The sequence below is a fragment of the Neofelis nebulosa genome, chromosome 10, assembly GCF_028018385.1.
Source record: "Neofelis nebulosa isolate mNeoNeb1 chromosome 10, mNeoNeb1.pri, whole genome shotgun sequence".
Lineage (NCBI taxonomy): Eukaryota > Metazoa > Chordata > Mammalia > Carnivora > Felidae > Neofelis > Neofelis nebulosa.
In genome coordinates, this window is record NC_080791.1 from 13457764 (window position 1) to 13474193 (window position 16430).

At 53.0% G+C, this 16430-nt stretch overlaps 1 long non-coding RNA gene across 1 annotated transcript in view; it reads left to right on the top strand.

The window, feature by feature from the left end:
• The first annotated feature begins 4851 nt into the window (after positions 1-4851).
• Positions 4852-16430, top strand: part of LOC131486836 (uncharacterized) — a 67337-nt gene continuing 55758 nt past the window's right edge. The window contains exon 1 of the long non-coding RNA XR_009249475.1: positions 4852-5350. This is a non-coding gene — a long non-coding RNA (uncharacterized LOC131486836). The remainder of the gene's footprint in view (positions 5351-16430) is intronic.

Sequence of the window (16430 nt, forward strand, 5' to 3'; positions counted from 1 at the left end):
TGGAGCTGGGCTCAGACCTCATGACAGGTGACTGTCTAGGACCTGTCTCTGTGGGCAGAAGGAGCACAGAGACTTATGCCATGCCAGGTGATCCCAGGAGCAGAGAATCAGATCCGGATTCAGGAAGGGAAGCTGGAGTAAGAGTCCTAGCCCTGCCACCAAATGGTCTATGCAACCTCTGCGTCCAGGGCTCCTCATCTGTGAGTCTCAAGTGATACCTGCTTTACTGGGTGGGCATTAAATGTCCAAGTGCGCTTTAAAACTAGACAGATCTGAAGAAATGGCTGCTTAAATGGCCGCTTCCTGCACCGCCCTTCCCCATCCAGGCAGCTAAAAGATGGTGCTGTCTTCACAAAAAAACTTGCAGCTGTTCTCACCAGTTCTGGGTCCATGGGGCCCGCCCATCTGCCCAAAGACACTTTGCTGTTCGCCAGCCTTGGCCGCCCAGCTCGCCTGTAAAAGCTAAGAATACGTTATAAAACTGCCGTAAGGTTTTATGAGCCCTCTTTCCTTCCCAGGGACCGATCTCGGTGCTGTGAATCACACCGGAGCCTGCACGTGGGGCTCAGAGTGCGGGGCCGGCAAGAGGAGGGTGTGCAGATGGTGTGGGGACAAGTGGCTTCGGGGGGTATCTGGAAGCAGCAGGAATGTGCTGCCTCAAATGGGCTCCAGCTCTGCGTGACCTTGGAGGAGTCTCCTGCCACCTTGGTTGGGCCATTCAGCCTAGCCCGAGAGGAAGAAAAAAGAAAAAGGGGTGGGGGGGGGGGCACGGGTGGGAAAAAGAGTGGCACAACGCAAAAATTTGGAGTCAAACGGGTATGTGTCTCGCCTCCTCCATTTTCTAGTGTAGGACTGGGCAGGTCACTTAACCTGTGTGATCCTTAATTTTGTCATCTGTCCAATGGGGATAATGACAGTAAGAAGCTTTGAGGGTTGTTCAGTTGAGATAAGTGGCCCAGAGGGATCGATATGTGTCAAATATTATTATTTTTCGCACAGTGTTTAGCAAGTAGTGAGTGTCCAATAAATCTTTTTGGAATGGATAAGTGAAGAATGAATAAGCACAGGCACAAAACAGAACAGCTGAAGTAGAGGAACACGAGAAAAAAGGAAAAAAGGCGTGGCCTAAATCACCTGCTTGAAACCCTTTACCTGCTGCAGGTTCCGTCTTGCTCACCCCCAAACGGATGGTCTGGGATGAATTGGACTTCAAGGCCTCTCTCAGCTTGCCTGTTTGAAGACTCTTGATGTTTTCCTTAAGTCCCTCCTTTGCCCATTATTTATCGAGCCGTCTCCTATGTGCTAAGTAGGGTCTTAGTTACTGTGAACAAAACACGGGAAATCCTTGCCCTTTTGACACTTGCTGTCTATTGCCAGCAGAGGTGAAGCCCACACAGAATGTGATGAATAACCAGGTTATACAATAAGCTAGACGTCATTAAGTGCTAAGGAGAACTGAGGAGGGGGGTGAGGGGATGGCGAAAATGCTGGAGGGGGTATTACAGTGCCAAGTGGGGGGGGGGTCAGGGGAGGTCTCCGTTGACATGACCCCTTTGGGGCAAAGACTTAAAGCAAGTGAAGGAGTGAGTTGTGTTCATATCTGGGAAAGTCCAGGCCAGTGCAAAGGCCCTGGGGCAGGAGACTGTCTGGCATGGCAGAAGAACAGCCCCATCCTCACTGCAAAAGAGAACAGGGGCACCTGGGTGGCTCAGTCGGTTAAGCGTCCGACTTCGGCTCAGGTCATGATCTCGCAGTTTGTGGGTTCGAGCCCCGTGTCAGGTTCTGTGCTGACAGCTCTGGGCCTGGAGCCTGTTTCAGATTCTGTGTCTCCCTCTCTCTCTGCTCCTCCCTGCTCACACTCTGTCTCTCTCTCAACAATAAATAAAGATTAAAAAAAAGAAAAAGAGAGAATACAAAATGCATCCCCTTAGTTGACCAGGAGACAATTCCAGCTGTGGTCTACCACCCTTCTTCCCAACCTGTGTCCCCCATTCCTCCTGTCCCTAGTCCCTCTGTGTCCTGTCATGGCCGAGGCTCTCCTGCCTGAGAACAGATGGTGTTGAGGAAATTTCTTTTTAAATGGAGTCACTTAAACACGATCAACTTCTTGGCTGGGTAGCAGTGAAACACCCAGCCTTTGGTTGGGCAGGAAGGACGGACGAGTAGTTGCTCAGTCATGCATCTTAAGCTGGGAGAACGAAGCAGGTGAGGAGGGTGGCCAGGGGAGGTGGCAGGTGCTGGGCCAAAGTGAGGAAGGTGAGCCACTCTGGCAGAGCTAAGGCACCCAGCAGGCTCCCACTTAATTCTGCCTTGGAGGAGGAGGAGTCAGGACCAGGAGTCAGGACACCAGGTTCCAGCCGTGACCCCACCACCAGCAAGTTGTGAAACCTCAGTCAAGGCAGTTCACTCTCAGCCTCCGAGTCCTCTCCGCTATAGTTTGAGGCTGTTGAATGTGGAGACATTTGATGTTCTCCAAGTGGAGCAGCTCTGTGCCTCTCCCACAAGACCTTAAACTGCTAGCAGAGTAAGTCCAACTCATCTTTACTCCTCAGCATCCGTATCTTAGGGACCACGCTTGATGAATAAATGGAGGGGTTGGTCTCAGGGGAAAAGGGCTTCCTTACAGACCAGGGCTTTAAGAGTCAGCTGACGCTTGAATCCTTTGCATGTTCTGGTCTCCCAAGCCTGCTTGACTGCAGACTGACCCCTCAGCCCCTGGGCCCTTCTATCGAAAGGCAGTTGATGGGAAAAACTCAGTTTGTTTGCTTTTCATTCACTTTTCTCAAATGGGCTGTGCGTAGGGGGAGAGGATCCTGGGAGCTGGTTGCATGGGTGGCCCGGGGTCAGCCTCAGAGAGGCCCTCTTCATCTCTTCTCTTCCGCACTCTTCCTCACTTCAAAGCCATGCCTCTGTGAACACCTGCCAGCCCCCAGTCCCAGGAATCCCCAGCCTTGCTCCGGTCTCACTTGGAGCCCAGTCACCCTAATAAAGGGAACCTATGTTTCCGCATGCATCCCCACGCGCCTCCAGAGCGAGGCCCTGCTGGCTGATGCAAGGCCTAGTAATTGCCCTGAGATTGATCTGTGGATGGTAATTCTGAAGCAGCCATCCGTGCTCCGTGGGGGAGCGAGTGGTGAGGATGGGGTGATTACAGAGGGATGGCCGTGACTGCCAAAGAGTCTCGGGGAACATGCAGTGGCCCTCAGCTCTGCATGGAACTCCCAGGGTTCTTGGGGACCTCCGAACCTCTTCCCCGGCTCGGGGCAGCAGAGAGGCTGGGGAACAAGAGGAAGGGTCTCCCTCCTTCTCCGGACTGGTTGACAAGGTGGAGGCGGGGAAGGTTACAAGAAGTGGGCTCTCCGTCCACGACCTGCCAGTGCCTTTTCCCATCAAGGAGCGGGGGCACTGTTGGTGACCTGACAGTGATATTTCAGGCTGGTGTGCCAAGTCTAGTCCCTTCCCGTGGGAAAATAGCTCCGGATGACTGGGCGCCATCCAAGTGGAGAGTACCTGCGCCATTGACTTGAAAACACAGTGAGGGTATCGAATGGCTATGTCGTACACCTGAAACTAATGTAACATTGTGTGTCAACTATACTGCAATTAAAAAAAAAAAGATTAAAAGAAAAAAGATTACAACACCTTCTACTTATGTTGTGCGTATCCACAATGTCGCAAGGCTGTTTCCTTTTTCTGATTTACAGGTTCCTGGTCTGACACCAAAAAAAAAAAAAAAAAAAAAAGGAATGCAAAGAAGAAATGAAACCTAGCTTCAACACCTTATATACATGTCCTCAGTCCCAGGAGGACTTGGTGTCCCCAAGAAAGGCTGGAAGATTCGGTGTGAAGACAGTGGCCTGGGGCCTTAGGTGTTCCAATGACAGCTTGTGAGGCTTCTGGGGAGTTCTCTACGTTGTCTGAATCTTGGTTAGCCCATTGGAAAATGGGGATTCCCACAGAACAGGGTAGGTGAGAGAATTATGTGAGGAAGCAGATGGGGAAACACTTTGTAAACCATAAAGCACTCGTGAAAGTTAGCTATTGCCGCTGTGTTCACTTTTAGCAGGTACCAATGAGAAGCATTTCCAATCAAGATTTATAATACAAACAACAATTTTCTGCCTGAGTCACTGAAATCCGCCAGTAATTTCTGTCCCAAAAGGGCAATGAGGGTCTTAAGGGTTTGGGGAGCTAGCTCCCCACTCCCCTGCAGGTGCCCACCTGCAACCATCCCTCCACACCTGCCAGCTCCAAGACCTTGGACAAGGGACCTAATCTCTATGGGTCTCATCTTTCTTAAGCCTTGTTAGCTCTGACATAATTCACTGGAAGGCACACTCTTATCATCTGTGACGTCTCCCCACCCCTCCATTTCTTCCCCATCCTGCCCTAAACTTTTTCTCCTCCTCTCTGGGGAGAGGAGGACTTTTGCCTTCCAGAATCTTCTCTGTGCTCCCCACCATCCGAACGACCCCTTTTCTCTTTGGGCTTTCCAGGTTTTGGCAAGAGAGATATCTGTGTCCCTCCCCAAGGGATGTCCCTGAGAATTCTTTAAGTGGCTGGGAAAGGAAAAGGATTTCATGTATTTTTGGTACCAGAGATAATCAGATAATCGTGCAATTAGCAGTAATTTTATGGCTCCTGTAATTTCCTTTTAACAAGAGCCCCCTCTAAAAAAAATAAAAGGGATTTCTTCCTCCCCCCTCCCCGCCCCCACCTCGTGTTGTTTTGTCTGGAGTGTCTGTCATCAGGAATTTGGTCAGACACCTACGCGCTCAGCGAGGAAGCCAGGGAGAGGGGAGAGATGCGGGAGGCAGACCGCCTGGGGGAGAGATTCCGCGGTGGGGGCAGCTCTCCTCGGCTCCCCGCGGGGCACAGGCTGTCGGAGGGGATCCAGCGGGAGGAGGCTACTCTGGTCCGCAGAGGCCGTCTCTGGTCTCTAGTCCCCGTGCCTGCGCCCCCCCTCCCCCCGCGATGCCCCCCGGGCGGCTGGGAAAGGACTCTGGGGCAGACTCCAGAGGCTGGGAGGGTGCGGCCGGGCTCACGCGCGACTCTTGAGCGGGAGGGAGGCCGTCCCGTTCCACGTTGCTGCCGGGGTGCAGCGGGCAGCGCTCCAGGGCCCAGCGGTCCGCCCGTCCCCCCCTCCCTCCTCGAGGGTTGGGGCACAGAGGAGGCAGACACCCCTGAGGGCTTGTGCCAGGTAATTACCAAGCAAATTCCGGGCGATCTCTTCCCCTCCCCCGCGGCAGTGCCTGCTGCGCGTTCCCTGATTCGGGCCCCGGCTGCGCCACCAGCGCAGGTAACCTGCGGGGCCCCGTAATTGCTCTGGAGTTGCCCGGGACTGCGCAAGGTAAGCCCTCGCCGCGCGCGCCTCCCGGCCCTGGGTGCGCACCGCGCGCGGGCCCCCAAACGTCCCCGGCCGGCAGGATGCTGGGCCTGCGAGAGCGGGGGGCTGCGGGGCGCCCTGCGCGGCCAGGGCCGGCGAGCTCGGGCTGCGCGGAGCCGAGACGGCAGCTCTGCGCTACTGGGGCCCGGCTGGGAGAAGCTGGTGGGGACAGGAGCGACTTGGGGCAGGAGAGGGGCCACCTCGCCACGGCCCCGAGGAAGAGGCCTTGGGGGGACATGGGATCCTCCTGTCCCTTGCCTCCGGTGGAGAGGCGCCTCATTGATGAGCCTTGTCATCATCCTTCAAGTGTAATTTTTTTAAATTGCAAAAATCTTACAGAGCTATTAACCTCAAAAGAGTTTAACATATGGCAGACCGAGTCTCCCTCTTACCCTAATTATAAGGCTTGCAGTAATGGGGCTGTCTTTTAAGTTACAGCTGCTGCGCTTTTGGCTTTCGCTAACATTACATCCTATTAAAGAGCTACATTAAATGCATGCAAATTGCCAGAGCGACCGCGCTCTCCCGACCAATGAGGGGGACGGATTGCAGCCCAGGCGGCGATATCGAGGGTCAGACTCACCCTGCTGCGAGCGCCATATGATCTATCAATCAAACGCCTCTCATTAATTAACTAATTCATTAAATATCTTTATATATGAAGGCCCGGCCAGGCGGAACATTGTGTTGACAGGGACGTCCCGTCAGCACTTAGCCCCGGGTGCTCCCCTCCCCTCCCTCACAAATCACCAGATGAGGAAGAGAGGTCAACTCCCCCGGGTCTGCAGGGAACAGAAGCAACCACAGGGCGGGTGCCCACCCCTGGGGACACCCTCCTGGGTCCTCCTTGTGTGTGATGCCTCTCTGTCCCGTCCACTCCTCCTCCCTGTGCACCTGTCCTGCACTCACTGTGGTAGGTTGGTGATGAGCTGTCTATGGGTCTGGTGCGTCATCTTCCCAGATACCCTGGAGGGCCAGGACTGGGCTGGATCTTGCACATCTGGTACCCCCAGCGCCTGGCACAGAGCCTACCCCGTGGTAGATACTCCCGGTGTTTGGGGAATGGAGGAAGCCATGATGTCAGGGAGCGCTTTCCTCTCTCCCAGTACGGCCAGCGCCAACGAGGCCCTCCCTGGCAAGGCTCTTCTGGCAGGCTGGTCACTCCAGGGAGGAGAGGACAGTGATATGAGCAGATGGCATCTGTACAGAGGGATGGGGGAGGAGGGATGGCTTAATGGTAGTAGTGGAGGAGGGGCAGGGATGGGGGCGGGAGGGAAGAAAGGAACTTTTGAAGTACAAAGCTGGTCAGCCATGTAGCCACAAAACTCAAGCAAACTCTTCTGAGAAGAATAAAGTGATGCCATTCTGAGAACAACAGAGATGTTTTAGAGTGGATGGTGGGCTTCCTTAGTTCTTTATACACACATACATGTATGTATGCGTATACACTCATTTGCTGCCTAGACATACATCTATATGCATAGGTATTTTTGTGGAGCACCTGTTCTAGAACCACTCCTTTCCTGTATTATCGCATTCAACACTGACAACTTGGCCAGGCGGTTATTTTTACTTCCAGGCTATAGAAGAAGAAACAAGAGACCCAGAGCATGCAAGTAACTTATCCAAGGTCAAGTGGCAGAGCTGGATCCAGCACCAGTGCCCACTGCCCATCAGCATGTGAAACAAATGACACACGCGCGATCAGCGGATGCGCTACTCTCCTGCTGTTCCCCTTTGTCCGCACACAGTTGTCTTTGTCTCTTGGCTTTGCAGCAGCCTCTGCACCACCGCTTTCTCTGCTGGGTTGGTAGGTTTTGCTCTATGTTTGGAAAGATGGATACACAGCACACCCCGTGACTGAGGCTCTTGACCGGCTTGGAGTGATTTTCCATATGGGGCACCTCGGGCAGACAGAGCCAGCTGTCTTATAGTGGTGTGTCTGCAAAGACCCGTGCCCTGAGCGGCTGGGCACAAGGAATGGGGATGGGATGGGTACCTCCCAGCTGGCTCCCTGGAGAACATTCCTCTCCCAGGCTCTGGCCCTGTCACAAAGGGCAGTGACAGGTGAGGGCTGCAGGACAAAATCAGGAGGGTCTAGGCAGTGAGCCTTAGCTCCTGCTATTCAGCTCATGCAAGTTCCCAATCCACCCCAGTTAAATGAGGTGTGCAGGCTAACTTCCAAAGCCTAGGAATTCCCGAGGGAAACACACACCCAGATCTTTCTATGCTCCCTCTCTCCCTGCCTCTCTCCAGCTCACTCAGTCCCTTGCCCTTCTGAGACATGGGGCTAATGGACTTTGGCTGTTAGCACCTGTGATGTTGGGCACCAACCTCACCATGGGCCTCTATAGCTTCCTCTGGCCCCCTTGGATCCCAAGAATAGTTTTAGAATGGGGCGTGCTGTGCTAATGGGGGTTAATGGTAACCTCGGAATCAATTTTCCCTCCCAGAAGAAAATTCTCCTGGCTTAGGCTGCACAGACTGTAATAGTGAAAATGGCTCTAGATTTGAAAAATTGGCATGTTGTAGTCCAACAAGGCAATTTTTCAATTGTTCCATGCCACTGTGCACCTCTGGATGCTCTGTTGTTTGTGTCCTGAAGCTATAGGATGGGGAACACTTTTCCGCCCAAAAACAGCTCTGAGGTGGCCTTTTCTTCTCCCACCCCAGCCTGAATTTGTTTTTTTGTTCACTTGCCCCAAATCCTTGGAACTTTGTCCTTTAGCTTAGCAGCTGCCAGAGCTATTGGACAGGGAAAGAGCATTATGGCTTCTTTGCAGAACCTCACTCCCCAGGGCAAAGGGCCCCGGGACAGAGGATTTTCTGAAGAAGGCGGGTCTGTTCTCTGGCGACAAGGAAAGGCCAGATGCCTCAGGAGCACGGCTCCCACCCAGCTTTCCCTGGCTAGTGTCAAAGCTGGGCCTTTCTTGGGCTCAGTGATGAGAACCCAGAAGAGGAAATGTCTGAGATCACTGTGCAGGACACTTGATTTTGATGAGCTGTGTTACCTCTATTATAAAATGCAAATCATTTTGTCTTGTTTTCATAAACATTAAAATGCAAAGCAAGGCATCTGAGAATAAAAATATATGATATGTATTTCAAATAATAGACCCACAGAATGGGAGAACTGCAAGGCAGTTTACCAATTACTTAGTAAATGTCCTCACTGTACAGATGGGGAGATGGAGGTTGCCCAAGGTCACACATCTGGTTGGTGGAGAACTCGCTGTCACTGTGTGGTGCTCCAGGCTTGTTGGGTAATGAGCCAAGTGGCCAGGGAAAGCCATTGTCCAATTTCTCTGCTCCTGTGGCCATAGCTCACTTCTTTCGGATCATTTGCCCTTCCGCGAGTCCTCTTGAGGGGGGGCTTATTTGGCGACCCAAGATCACGACTGTGTAGTGTATTGACATGGAACACGGAGCAAAGCTAAACTGGGGCTTGGCCTGCTAACTGGTCTCCCTGCTGCCAGCTCCCAGCTGCTGTGATCTCCGCCACGCGTGGGGCTGGCATCGTCCCCTTACCCCTCACTGCAGTCCGGGCTCCTTCCCACGGCTCCCCCTGGGACTCCTGACCTGACTTGAGCAGCATCTCGCCACATTCACCTCTCGCCGGCACTGCCTTGTCTCTGCACCTCACACCCGGGTGTCCCCTCACACGGACATGTCTTCACTTCCTTAAGTGCATCCTGCCTTCCCTCACCTTTGCAGCCCCTGTTTGCCTTTGCACATTCAATGATCCCCTCCTCCCAGAGGGACACACCTCCCTACTTCCCCACCCCCCACCCCCATTGTCACCTCCCTTCACCCGGCCAGCTCCAGATTATCCTTCAGGCTTGGGCTCTTCACTGAGCCCCCCAGTCTCTAGCAGGTGCTTTCCTATGAGCCCCTAAAGCTCACCTTACTCCCCCCTGTGCCATCACTTACTACCCTGTATTGGGATCGCAGTTTGCATCTTCCATTAGAACGTGGGGGACTGTGCCATGGTCAGGGATTAGGCCCAGCACCCTGAAGATGGCCTGGCTCAGGGCGGGTACTCTTGAGTAGCTGAATGACATCTGTAAAAATGATGCTACTACTGTGATAACAAATAACAGCGGCTAATATCTAGTGAGTGCTTTCATGTGCCAGAAACTATGCTGAGGGCTTTCTGCCTATCCTCTAATTACGTCGCTTTTTGTATGAATTGTATGAGGCAAGAGACAAGGGTTCTAATTCGGGCTCTGCCGCCAGCCGACCGTGCGACTTTCCACAATTACTGTGGTTTTGTCATCTTTGGAATAAAGGAGAGAGGAAGGGGGCAGACCAGACTTAACTTCTCCGTTCTTTTTCCCGGGCAAAGAGGGAGCCAAGAGTCAGTCTACGCGGGCCTAGGGGACTCAGCCCTCAGGATTCACAGAACCAGCAGACAGAGGGTCGACTTTCTAGTCTGGGAGCAGAAGGAGAGGGACAGGGCTGAGAGGCTGGGAAGGGCAGCAGGTTGCCCTCCCATGCTGCGGTAGAGCTTCCAAATAGAGAAGCCCGCTGCTAGCTGAGTCATTAACGCTGGTCTCCTCGCCGTCACCTCGGGCATTGTCTGATTTAAGTGTAATAGCTTGTTTGGTGGATTTTGCCTTCTATAGAAATGCCCCCAAGAGTGAAGTGCTTCATTCAGCCGGGAGAGCACAGGCCTTTGTGCACTGATGGCCCGGCCTCGGCCGAACGTGTTTGGAGTTGGTTATCAAAGGGGAGGATAAATTAGAGCTCAGGGCTGAAAGGAGAGGAAGAGGGGGTCCTTTCATGAGCAGGGCCGAGCACTTAGGCAGCTGACTTGGGGCTGGGAAACCCCAGGACTAACCCTCTTGCCTTTTGGCAATGGGAGTGCCATGGGCAGGCCTGGCTGTCCCCTGGCAGAGCCCAAACGCTGAGATCCAACCAAGCCCTGGGGTGGGAGGAGGGGATGGGAAGTGAGGTTCCTAAAAGAACAGCCTCAGTGCCTGGAGGACACCCCACATTCCCCCTTGTCTCATGTGCCCTTTTAGCCCCATTTAGTTAGTTGCACACAAGCCTTAAGCTCCCCTCTGGATTTATTGAAATCACATTCCGATGCCGCTGAGGGCTCCCAGGGGCCTCTTTAGTCTTGTGGGCCCTGTTCAGGGGCTTGGGCCCTTCTCTTTATTGACGGATCCCCAGCTGCCTCCCTCTCAGCCTCCAGTACACGTGAACGAACTGGTTCTCAGGACGGTTTTATGGAGTGCATTGCTCAGCCAGGAGCGTGGAGCTCCCCAGATGAGAGCTCCGGGGCACCTGTCCCTCTCCACGGACTTGGCTTTTGATGTCCAGATTCAGAGGCCACGCTGGGGACAGCTGTCAGCTGAGTCACGGGCAGGGAGGCCTTAATGGTAAATTCCACTGTGCGCCCAGGTTTTTCCTGCAAGGATGCCTCCCTCTGGTTTTCAGTGGATCCCCCCACACCCCCACCCCCCATCAGTGACAGCTTCTTGCTGTTTGGGATCTAGAGCAACAAGTTCATTTCTCAAGAAACCAGAGACCTGACTTTTGTTTGCCCGCTGGCGACCACACCTTAGGCACCTGTCATTTTCCAGCTGGAAGGAACCTGAGCCGCCAAGTGGCAGACCTGTTTGGAGCTGGCAGATCTTTTAAGGGATTGTCTGAAAGTGATGATCCCTCACCCCAGCAAAACAAATAGAACACTCGCGCATGCAAAAATTTGCCTGCCATTTTGGGGGGTTCATATCCTCCGAATCTATGTATACATCCCGCCCTGGCTGCACACATTTGAATCATCGGGAAACTTTTTTATAAAAATTGTGAGGTCTGGGTCATACACACAGAGACTCTGACTTAATTGGTCCAGGGTGGGGTCTGGGCATTAATATTTTTTTCTAAAACACTCTAGGATATGCCGATGCTGCCAGGATTGAGTATCATTGCCCTAGGGCCTCTGAGAGCCCCTTCCTCAGATTAAGAACCCTGGCTGTGGACAGTCAATGCTTGTACAGAAAGATGCGTAGGAAGGCACACGCTGGGACAGTCACAGGGAGTGGGTTATACACCATGAGCAGATTTATTATTTTGCCCACTGTGTTTAAAATCCTTTCCTTCTTTCCTCACCCCTTGAGGGGTGCTTCCTTGGTGTTCACTTAAAATAATTTAAGCACACCACAGTGGGAAGGGAGCCTGGTTGCCTTGATGTGTTTCTGTCATTTCAAGGAGCTCAATAAAAATTTAGTTTCGGTGTTCGCTCGCTCAATGCAACTTCCACATGGAGGTCTTATGTTGCAAACCAGATTTCTCTTTTCATCTGGTCACCCCCCGGGGAAATTGTGTATTTGAAATTCAAACAATATTTGGGCCAAAAGAATTTCTCATTATAGGCGGCAGGGAAGGCCAATGAGAGGAAAGCACAGAGAAATGATTGAGTGACATTTCCATTTGCTGGTTTGACTTTTCCACCAGTGGTAGCTGTGCTGTGGGGCCGCCAGAAAACTTCAGCTTCCTGGTGTGGACTGGAAATGCCAGACCCCTGGAAAAAATGATTTGGAGGGGAACGACGTGAGTGGGCTAGAAGTGGGTTTGAAGAGTCACTGGGACCTCAAGCTGACATCCTCGGCAACAGTAAGCATCCGATAGGAAAGAATTCTGAGTTTTGCATAAAGTTCCGTGAAGGAAGAGGCTCCTTGAGTTCTAGAATCTCAAGGTTGAAGGGAACTCAGGAACCGTATGGATCTACTTTTGGTAGACATCCATAGAGGATGTCCCCTCTATGACATCCTGATACCAGTCACTCATTTGAAGTAATTGACACATAATAACATGTATTGAACACCAGCAATGACTGACACTTGGCAAGGCGTGTGGGGAGTTTCAGAGACTGACAGGTAGTACTTGCCCTAAAGCCACATACAGTTTTCCAAGGATCCAAACAGCCCAAATGGCAGGGAGACATGGTAAAAGCCGTGAGGTCAGGAAGCAGAGGGGAAGAACCGTAACCTTGACTGAGACTCCATTAGGAGTCAGGCACTTGCCCCAGGTGACTGTTTTGAATCATTACAACAGTGTTTGAAAGTGAGGACTATTCACATCACTCTCTTTTTACAGACAAGGAAACTGATGCTCAGAGGGGTGCACTCGCTTTCTTACTGCAGTGACAGAGCCAATGATGAGAAGGAGCATTTTTTAAACCTGGGATGTCCTAGGCTGATGGTTTTCTTAAGAGGGGGGGTCCAAAAAGGCAGAGTGGCTTTAGGCTGGGGTGGGGCACAGGCAGGGAGGGATTCAGGCAGGCAGAAATGGCTGAGAGAAGATGTGCTGATTGATACTCAGGCTGGACAGTGCTGGGGCGGAGGGGGGGGTGGGGTGGAGAATTAACACCTTGGGCTGGAATGCAGTAGGAGGGACAGAGTTGGAAGGTGGGCTGGCGCAGACCTTTGAAGGTGTGGAAGCTAAGGGGTTAGGAGTTTTGGTGGGATAGATGGTGGGAAGTCCCTAAAAGTTTCTGAAGAGAGAGGGAGTACGCTGTGATCATTGCTACCCTTGATTTAAGATTAACAGTGGAGATTTCAAATCCTGGTGCTATCATTTCCTAGCTCTGTAATTTGGGCAGATTACCTAATCTCTCTGTGCCTCTGTTCCCTCATCTGTAAAATGGGAATACTACATAGTAGTTACTGGAAAGATGGAATTGCTGTAAGGCTCAAAGAGGTAGAGTGTGCCAAGTGCTTGGAATAATGCCTGGCACACGGGAAGCTCTTTGTGAATGTTAGATATAATTTTCACCCTTTGGGAATATAATTCTGATAATGATGTGTAGAAGAGAGGGGGAAGAGGGGAGAGACAGTAGGGTCGGATTTTGGCTAGGAGGCCATTGCAATAGTCCAGGTAAGAGAATCTACGGGTTTCACCTTGAGGGTACGGATGGAGCTGCAGGGGGGAGAGAAACAGGAGGGTGGGGTGGGGGCTGGTCAGCCTCACTCTGCTTGAGGCGCTCTCGGCGGGGAGAATAGCAGTGCCAGGGCACAAGTCAGGGCCCTGGAAGAGATGCCGGCCAGATGCCGGAAAGATGAGAAATTTGGCCTAATCCTGTGGTAGCCTGGGGGGCGGTCTGCCCTTGCCCCGGGCTCCATTCCACCTGGCTATTCTGCCCCTGTGCATCCCTGGGTCCTGGGAATCCCTGTCCCCGTGCTGCTCTTGACTCCTGTGTTCCTGTCTCTTCTGAGCCCTTCCTGAGATCCCCACATGCCCTCTACTGCTGCTTCCCCGGACACTGAGGGCAGGGGGATCCTGGGTCCCTGTCTCAGCAGGCCATGTTTCCTCTGCTGCCTTGGGGTGACTGGCTGTGAGGGATGGGCAGGCAGAATCCCCAGGGTGTGTGGCTAGGAGGCAGAGGGAAGGATTGGGGGATGGTAGTAGGTAGCTGTAGAGAGCAAGTGTGCCACGGGACGAGGAAATCAGTGAGCGACCAGCTTTCCAGCTTTTACAGGCTTCCTGCAGCCATGAGAATCCCTCGATGTGCACCCAGTGTCCCCCCTGTCCCCCCCCCCGCGCCACGCCTGGCTGATAATGTCCACGTGGCATCGTGAGGGGTGGCGGGTACCAGCTCACTGCCTGGATAGGGTGCTGAGGGAGGCCGGGTGGCTCTGCTGGAGCCCCTCCGCCAGCCCCGCATCTTCTATTCGATCCCATGCTCCTGCCACCACGATCGCTGTGGATTCGAATGGTTCCCTGCCTTACGCATCAGGCACTGGGACAAAACGAGGCTTGCAAGTGAAAGGGGGAGTCTTCTAGCAACATTACCAACCTGCTGTCAACCAGGCGCTCTGCCTCTGAACAGCAGACTCCAGACAGGCTGCCGTGCGTCAGGCCGGGGCCGGCCTGGGCTTGGCAGGGGGTCTCGTGGACAGGCAGAGTCAATTACCCGGAAAGGTTCCACTTAACTTCCCCCGCTGTTTGCAGACCCTGCCCAGGCCTCTACAGCCGCACCGGCCTCGGCCGAAGCTCCATCGGCCTGTGCTGGAGCCAGGCGCCTGACAGCCCCGATCTCAGACATGCCTGGTGTCGCCAATTCCGGGGGGCCGGACTCTGCCCCTCGTCAGCTCTGGGGATGCCTGTTCTGGTCCTGGCCCCATGGACTTCCATGTCTGCCCTGCAGGCCGCGTGGGATCGTGAGTGGAAGGGACGTCGAGAGCCTGCCTCCTATCCATGTCCACTTTCCTCCCTCTTGCAAGCCTCCCAGATGTCCTCATCCTCCCTGGTCACCTGTCCCTGTACAGTGGGTGGTTACGATCTGGACTCTGGAGTCAGCTAGACATGGGTTTGGAGCCTGGATGAGCCACATAGTGCTGTGTGACCTGGCATGACAATTTGGACTTCAGTTTCGCCGTCTGTTAAAGTACTGATAAGAACGTATCTGTCATGGGATCTAAGAAGACAATGGGTATTAAGTACCTGAAGTGCCCGGCACAGGATAAATGCTCAGTTAATATTCTCCCCCCGCCCCACTGCCCCTCCTCTCTCCTCTTTCTCTCTCCTCCTCCGCTTCCTCCCTTCTCCTTTTCCTATTTATTTATTTAAGATCCTCCCTTATTAGGAAGTTGACTGTTCAGTTCCTCCTTTCTGCTATAGAAACCTGAACTGATAGAACACCCAGCTTCTAGTCTCGCCTTATCTATCAAATATCTCCACGCAGAATTTAGTCTACAGCTCCGAAACATATCATGGCGTTAGGCTATGTTTCCCCCAGTTGGTTAATACACAGGTCAAGGACTTTGGGTTATCGCTTTACCAACAAAGTTTCATATTTCACGACGTTTCCTCTCTGCACACCAGCCCCCCCCACCCCCCTCCCGCCGCCCCAAATCAGCCCAGTCACCTCCCAGGTGTTCACGATTGGTCGGCAACATTCAACAGATCCAGTAGAGGGCTCAGCAGGTATAATGTGGTAATGGGATTTCAGCTTCAAACGTGTGCCCAATGGCAGGAAGGCAGAGCTCTCGGTCACTGGGTCATTAAGTCATTCAGTGAACATGGAGGGGCTACTGTGTGCCTGGGAGCTGAGGGTTTAAAAGCAAAAAAGATGCAGCCCAGGCCCTCCATAAGGGAGCGGTCTGGAAGCACACGGGTAATTACAACAGAACACCCTACCTGCTAAGACGGAGGTAGAATAACGTGGCTGAAGGGGAGGGGCCGGAGGGGCTTGTGGCCTGAACGGGAAGTCACGTCGTGCACATCAGGTAGGATTCAGTTGAGGAGACATGGAAACCTTAAGTGTCCCTCCAGCTGTTTAGGGAGCACTGGTACCTACGGATGGAAGCGACTGACTGACTCCAGTCCTGTCACCAGAGAGCTTTCCCAGTGTGGACTCATCTTGCAACCTGTTCACAAGGCTCTTTGCCTGAGGACGCTACCCCTGACGGCTGAGCCATAGCCGGCACAGGAGGCTCCCTTGGCGTGCATCTTAGGTGTGGGCCGGTGCCCCCCACCCCTCCCCCTGCTCTGGAGGTGGGTCGTGAGGTGGGACTGGTAGATTCTGGGAGCAGTGTCTGCACCCTAGCACTACACTAATTGTGCTAGACAGAGCTGTTTAAATACCACCAGACAGAATATTACTCAAATTAAAATGAGGCCTTAAATGTCATTATTTGTGTCATTATTAATAGCCCCTAATTGTGTTCTCTAATCATCATGAAATTATGTTAGTATTAATATTCACGTCAAAGCTGCCTAGGGAACTTGGAAGATTTTAGAAAAAATTATACCATATGTCAGTTCCCATGAATGTGAAGTAAATGCTGGTTTTAGTGCTTAGTTCAGGCTGGAGATGAGATAGTGGCCTCAACAGACGGGGATCACGGTAGCCCCTGATTGCCAAGGTCCCCTTCATGCCCACTGCCCGAGTGACTGGCTCCAGGCCCCATCCGCCTGGGAAGGCCCTTGGAGGCATCGGTAGGACCTATCCTCAAGGATACTCCGTGGGCCTCGTGCCGGCCGCTCTGGCTGGTGAGGGGAGCGGAGTCTGCTCAGACTGCAAAATGTTTGCTGT